This window comes from Martes martes, assembly GCF_963455335.1.
Source record: "Martes martes genome assembly, chromosome: 4".
NCBI lineage: Eukaryota > Metazoa > Chordata > Mammalia > Carnivora > Mustelidae > Martes > Martes martes.
Window position 1 is genome coordinate 54,353,275 of NC_137891.1, and position 6,685 is coordinate 54,359,959.

Sequence of the window (6,685 nt, forward strand, 5' to 3'; positions counted from 1 at the left end):
ACTTCAAGGGGGGAGGAATCAAGATGGCGGAGAAGTAGCAGGCTGAGACAACATCAGGTAGCAGGAGATCAGCTATATAGCTTATCAAACCATCCCAAACACCTACAAATCCAACAGGAGATCGAAGAGAAGAAGAACAACAATTCTAGAAACAGAAAATCAACCACTTTCTGAGAGGTAAGACTGGTGGAGAAGTGAATCCAAAGCGACGGGAAGATAGACTGCAGGGGGAGGGGCCGGCTCCCGGCAAGCAACAGAGCAATGGAGCACAAAATCAGAACTTTTAAAAGTCTGCTCCGCTGAGGGACATCGCTCCAAAGGCTAAACCGGGGTGAAGCCCACGTGGGGACAGCGTGGCCTCAGGTCCTGCAGGGTCACAGAAGGATCGGGGGTGTCTGAGTGTCGCAGAGCTCTCAGGTATTAGAGCAGGGAAGCCGGCTACAGAGACAGAGCCGAGGAGCGAGCTCTCAGCTTGAGGTCACCTTGAACCATAATCCGTGGCACAGGCCACTGCTCTGTGAGTGGTGTCTCCACAAGATCCAGGGAGACCCCCCTGGAAGAGCTCAGAGATCTGCCGGGTTTGGAGACTCCAGGTGGAGCTGTGTGCCAGAGGCAGAGATGCTTGGTCACAGGCTGGGTGAGCTCGGAGCATGGCCAGAGGCCAGGGAGACAGGAGTGATTGAACGCTTTTCTCTGAGGGTGCACTGAGGAGTGGGACCCGGAGCTCTCAGCTCCTCCAGGCCGGAGATTGGGAGGCCGCCATTTTCATTCCTGTCCTCCGGAACTCTACGGAAAGCATTCAGGGAACAAAAGCTCCCGAAAGCGAGCCCAAGCGGATTACTTAGCCCGGCCCCTGGTAAGGGCAGTGCAATTCTGCCTCCGGCAAAGACACTTGAGAATCACTACAACAGGCCCCTCCCCCAGAAGATAAACAAGAAATCCAGCCAAGACCAAGTTCACTCACCAAGGAGAACAGTGGAATTCCAGAGGAGGAGAAAGTAAAGCATGGAATTCATGACTTTCTCCCCATGATTCTTTAGTCTTGCAAGGTTAATTAATATTTTTAATTTTATTTTTTTCTTCTGCTAATTTTTTTTAAACTTTTGCCCTTTCTTCTTTTAACATGTTTTAACTAGTTTATCTTAACAATACCTTTCATTAAAAAAAAAAAAAGATCTTTTTTGAACCTTCATTACTATGGTCATATTTTATCCTTCATTGTATCTAACTTTATTTTTTGTATACACGTAGGGCTTTTTCTTCTAAAAAATTTGGGGTACAACTTCTTCTAATAGATCAAAATACACCCTAAATCTAGCACCGGGCTTGTTCTAGTCTCCAGCCCGAGCAAATTCTCTCCACCTTCTTTTTCTTTATTCTCCCAACCAACTTACCTTATCAACTCCTTTTTTTAGAAATTAAAAAAAAATTTTTTTCGTCTTTATGGTCATATTCCATCCCTTAATTGTTTTTACCCTTATATACGTTTTTCATTCTTTAAATTTTTGGGAAGTAGTTTCTTCTAAGAGACCAAAATACTCCCAAAATTAAGTGGATGACCCTGTTCCAGTCACTAGTCTAATATATATATATATATTTTTTTTCTTTTTTATATTTTTTCTTTATTTGTTTTCATTTTTAATTTTTTTTTCTGAACTTCTTTTTACCCCCTTTCTCCCCCCGCCACGATTTGGGGTCTCTTCTGATTTGGATAAAGCACATTTTCCTGGGGTCTTTGCCACTCTTTTAGTATTTTATTTGCTCCTTCATATATTCTTATCTGGACAAAATGACAAGGCAGAAAAACTCACCACACACACACCAAAAGGACAAGAGGCAGTACCAAAGGCTAGGGACATAATCAATACAGACATTGGTAATATGTCAGATGTAGAGTTCAGAATGATGATTCTCAAGGTTCTAGCCAGGCTCAAAAAAGGCATAGAAGATATTAGAGAAACCCTGTCAGGAGAAATAAAAGCCCTTTCTGGAGAAATAAAGAACTAAAGTCTAACCAAGTTGAAATAAAACAAGCTATTAATGAGGTGCAATAAAAAATGGAGGCTCTTACCGCTAGGATAAATGAGGCAGAAGAAAGAGTTAGTGATATAGAAGACCAAATGACAGAGAATAAAGAAGCTGAGCAAAAGAGGGACAAACAGCTACTGGACCACGAGGGGAGAATTCGAGAGGTAAGTGATACCATAAGACGAAACAACATTAGAATAATTGGGATTCCAGAAGAAGAAGAAAGAGAGAGGGGAGCAGAAGGTATATTGCAGAGAATTATTGTAGAGAATTTCCCTAATATGGCAAAGGGAACAAGCATCAAAATCCAGGAGGTGCAGAGAACCCCCCTCAAAATCAATAAGAATAGGTCCACACCCCATCACCCAATAGTAAAATTTACAAGTCTTAGCGACAAAGAGAAAATACTGAAAACAGCCCGGGACAAGAAGTCTGTAATATACAATGGTAAAAATATTAGATTGGCAGCGGATTTATCCACAGAGACCTGGCAGGCTAGAAAGAATTGGCATGATATATTCAGAGCACTAACTGAGAAAAACATGCAGCCAAGAAAACTATATCCAGCTAGGCTATCATTGAAAATAGAAGGAGAGATTAAAAAGCTTCCAGGACAAACAAAAACTGAAAGAATTTACAAACACCAAACCAGCTCTACAGGAAATATAGAAAGAGGTCCTCTAAGCAAAGAGAGACCCTAAAAGTAGTAGTTCAGAAAGGAACAGAGACAATATACAGTAACAGTCACCTTACAGACAATACAATGGCACTAAATTCATATCTCTCAATAGTTACCCTGAATGTAAATGGGCTAAATGCCCCAATCAAAAGACACAGGGTATCAGAATGGATAAAAAAACAAAACCCATCAATATGCTGCCTACAAGAAACTCATTTTAGACCCAAAGACACTTCCAGATTTAAAGTAAGGGGGTGGAAAACAATGTACCATGCTAATGGACATCAAAGGAAAGCTGGGATGGCAATTCTTTTATCAGATCAATTAGATTTTAAGGCAAAGACTGTAAAAAGAGATGAGGAAGGACACTATATCATACTCAAAGGGTCTGTCCAACAAGAAGATCTAACAATTTTAAATATCTATGCCCCTAATGTGGGAGCAGTCAACTATATAAACCAATTAATAACAAAATCAAAGAAACACATTGACAATAATACAATAATAGTAGGGGACTTTAACACTCCCCTCACTGAAATGGACAGATCATCCAAGCAAAAGATCAACAAGGAAATAAAGGCTTTAAATGACACACTGGGCCTGATGGACATCACAGATATATTCAGAGCATTCTATCCCAAAGCAACAGAATACACATTCTTCTCTAGTGCACATGGAATATTCTCCAGAATAGATCACATTCTGGGTCGTAAATCAGGTCTCAACTGGTATCAAAAGATTGGGATCATTCCCTGTATATTTTCAGACCACAATGCTCTGAAGCTAGAACTCAATCACAAGAAGAAATTTGGAAAGAACCCAAATACATGGAGACTAAACAGCATCCTTCTAAAGAATGAATGGGTCCACCAGGAAATTAAAGAAGAATTGAAAAAAATTCATGGAAAGAAATGATAATGAAAACACAATGGTTCAAAATCTGTGGGACACAGCAAAGGCAGTCCTGAGAGGAAAATATATAGCGGTACAAGCCTTTCTCAAGAAACAAGAAAGGTCTTAAATACACAACCTAACCCTACACCTAAAGGAGCTGGAGAAAGAACAAGAAAGAAAGCCTAAACCCAGTAGGAGAAGAGAAATAATAAAGATCAGAGCAGAAATCAATGAAATAAAAACCAAAAAAACCAATAGAACAAATCAACAAAACTAGGAGCTGGTTCTTTGAAAGAATTAATAAGGTTGATAAACCCCTGGCCAGACTTATCAAAAAGAAAAGAGAAAGGACGCAAATAAATAAAATCATGAATGAAAGAGGAGAGATCACAACCAACACCAAAGAAATACAAACAATTATAAGAACATATTATGAACAATTATATGCCAGCAAATATGACAAACTGGAAGAAATGGATGCATTCCTAGAGACATATAAACTACCACAACTGAACCAGGAAGAAATAGAAAACCTGACAGACCCATAACCAGTAAGGAGATTGAAACAGTCATCAAAAATCTCCAAACAAACAAAAGCCCAGGGCCAGATGGCTTCCCAGGGGAATTCTACCAAACATTTAAAGAAGAATTAATTCCTTATTCTCCTAAAACTGTTCCAAAATATAGAAATAGAAGGAGAACTTCCAAACTCATTTTATGAGGCCAGCATCACCTTGATCCCAAAACCAAACAAGGATCCCATCAAAAAAGAGAATTACAGACCAATATCCTTGATGAACACAGATGCGAAAATTCTCACCAAAATACCAGCCAATAGGATCCAACAGTACATTAAAAGGATTATTCACCACGACCAAGTGAGATTTATTCCAGGGCTGTAAGTTTGGTTCAACATCTGCAAATCAATCAATGTGATACAATACATTAATAAAAGAGAGAACAAGAACCATATGATACTCTCAATAGATGCTGAAAAAGCATTTCACAAAGTACAACATCCTTTCCTGATCAAAACTCTTCAAAGTGTAGGGATAGGGGGCACATACCTCAATATTATCAAAGCCATCTATGAAAAACCCACCGCAAATATCATTCTCAATGGAGAAAAACTTAGAGCTTTTCTGCTAAGGTCAGGAACACGGCAGGGATGTCCATTATCACCACTGCTATTCAACACAGTACTAGAAGTCCTAGCCTCAGCAATCAGACAACAAAAAGAAATTAAATGTATCCAGATTGGCAAAGAAGAAGTCAAACTATCACTCTTTGCAGATAATATGGTATTATATGTGGAAAACCGAAAAGATTCCACTCCAAATCTGCTAGAACTTGTACAGGAATTCAGTAAAGTGTCAGGATATATAATCAATGCACAGAAATCAGTTGAATTTCTTTACACCAACAAGACAGAAGAAAGAGAAATTAAGGAGCCAATCCCATTTACAATTGCACCCCAAACCATAAGATAACTAAGAATAAACCTAACCAAAGAGGCAAAAATCTATACTCAGAAAACTATAAAGTACTCATGAAAGAAATTGAGGAAGACACAAAGAAATGGAAAAATGTTCCATGCTCATGGATTGGAAGAACAAATATTGTGAAAACCCAAAGCAATCTACACATTTAATGCAATCCCTATCAAAATCCCATCCATTTTTTTCAAAGAAATGGAACAAATAATCCTAAAATTTATATGGAACCAGGAAAGACCTTGAATAGCCAAAGGAATATTGAAAAAGAAAGCCAAAGTTGGTGGCATCACAGTTCCGGACTTCAAGCTCTATTACAAAGCTGTCATCATCAAGACAGTATGGTACTAGCACAATAACAGGCACATAGATCAATGGAACAGAATAGAGAGCCCAGAAATAGACCCTCAACTCTATGGTCAACTAATTCTCGACAAAGCAGGAAAGAATGTTCAATGGAAAAAAGACAGCCTCTTCAACCAATGGTGTTGGGAAAATTGGACAGCCATATGCAGAAAAATGAAATTGGACCATTTCCTTACATCACACATGAAAACAGACTCAAAATGGATGAAGGACCTCAATGTGAGAAAGGAATCCATCAAAATCCTTGAGGAGCATGCAGGCAGCAACCTCTTTGACCTCAACCGCAGCAACTTCTTCCTAGGAACATCGCCAAAGGCAAGGGAAGCAAGGGCAAAAATGAACTATTGGGACTTCAAGATCAAAAGCTTTTGCACAGCAAAGGAAACAGTTAACAAAACCAAAAGACAACTGACAGAAAGGGAGAAGATATTTGCAAACGACATATCAGATAAAGGACTAGTATCCAAAAACTATAAGAGCTTAGCAAACTCAACACCCAAAGAACAAATAATCCAATCAAGAAATCGGCAGGGGACATGAACAGACATTTCTGCAAAGAAGACATCCAGATGGCCAACAGACACATGAAAAAGTGCTCCACATCACTCAGCATCAGGGAAATACAAATCAAAAGCACAATGAGATACCGTCTCACACCAGTCAGAATGGCTAAAATGAACAAGTCAGGAAATGACAGATGCTGGCAAGGACGTGGAGAAAGGAGAACCCTCCTACACTGTTGGTGGGAATGCAAGCTGGTGCAGCCACTCTGGAAAACAGTGTGGAGGTTCCTCAAAAAGTTGAAAATAGAGCTACCTTATGACCCAGCAATTGCACTACTGGATATTTACCCTAAAGATACAAGTGTAGTGATCCGAAGGGGCACATGCACTCGAATGTTTATAGCAGCAATGTCTACAATAGCCAAACTATGGAAAGAACCTAGATGTCCATCAACAGATGAATGGATAAAGAAGAGGTGGTATATATATACACAATGGAATACTATGCAGTCATCAAAAGAAATGATATCTTGCCATTTGCGACAGCATGGATGGAACTAGAGGGTATTATGCTTAGCGAAATAAGTCAATCGGAGAAAGACAACTATCATATGATCTCCCTGATATGAGGACGTGGAGATGCAACATGGGGAGTTTGGGGGGTAGGAAAAGAATAAATGAAACAAGATGTGATCAGGAGGGAGACAAACCATAAGAGAACT